General features: G+C 43.3%; 1 non-coding gene across 1 annotated transcript; it reads right to left on the reverse strand.

Moving 5' to 3' along the window:
- Positions 1-288: 288 nt before the first annotated feature.
- Positions 289-433, reverse strand: LOC122905606. Its single transcript, XR_006384368.1, has one exon. It is a non-coding gene; the product is annotated as a U12 minor spliceosomal RNA (small nuclear RNA).
- Positions 434-677: the final 244 nt, after the last annotated feature.

The following is a 677-nucleotide window of genomic DNA, read 5'->3' on the forward strand; positions in this document are numbered from 1 at the left end:
AGCAAAGGGAAAGACCAGGGAGAGAGAGCATTTGCTGTGATTGCAGAAGACTGGAGGGCCCAGTGGTGTAATGATGATTGATAACGTTGAGGGTCTCCCCAACAGATCATTCCTATGAAATAATCTTGGGTTCTTTCTTTCTCTCCCTCCATCCCTCCCTCCCTCCTTCCCCCCATCCCTTCCTTCCTTGGATTAACCGTGTTTATTACTTGGAGGAAACAAGCACCTTCTCAGTCTTGATTATTAGCTCGTACCAGTCTACTCTTTCAGTGTTAAAAGGGGGCCATGCAGATCATGACTCCAGGCATGATACCAAGTAGGCAGATCAGCTTAGGGGCAATTTGTATCCAGTCACAAATTCATCTCACATTAGCAGTGAAGATTCTGGCATCACCTCAAATTGTTATTTTCCTTGCTCATAAGTTTAAGACATAGATTTCTTCCTTTCTCAATTTCCTTCCACATAGAGTTCTCTGGCTTTCCAGGTGATTATGTGAACTCTCTACTATCCCTTCAGTTAGTTCCTTTACTGTGTGAATTAATCAAATTCACAGTTTCATTGAAAATAAAGATTGAAAAAGAGTCTGTGGGTGGAGAGTGGAGGAAAGGCTGGAGGTACAAAAAGGCCAGAACTCAGAAAGCAGTGATTAGATCTGGAGCAGCACAGGACTTCTGGA

The sequence above is a fragment of the Neovison vison genome, chromosome 4 (genome assembly GCF_020171115.1).
Source record: "Neovison vison isolate M4711 chromosome 4, ASM_NN_V1, whole genome shotgun sequence".
In the NCBI taxonomy this organism is placed as follows: Eukaryota; Metazoa; Chordata; class Mammalia; order Carnivora; family Mustelidae; genus Neogale; species Neogale vison.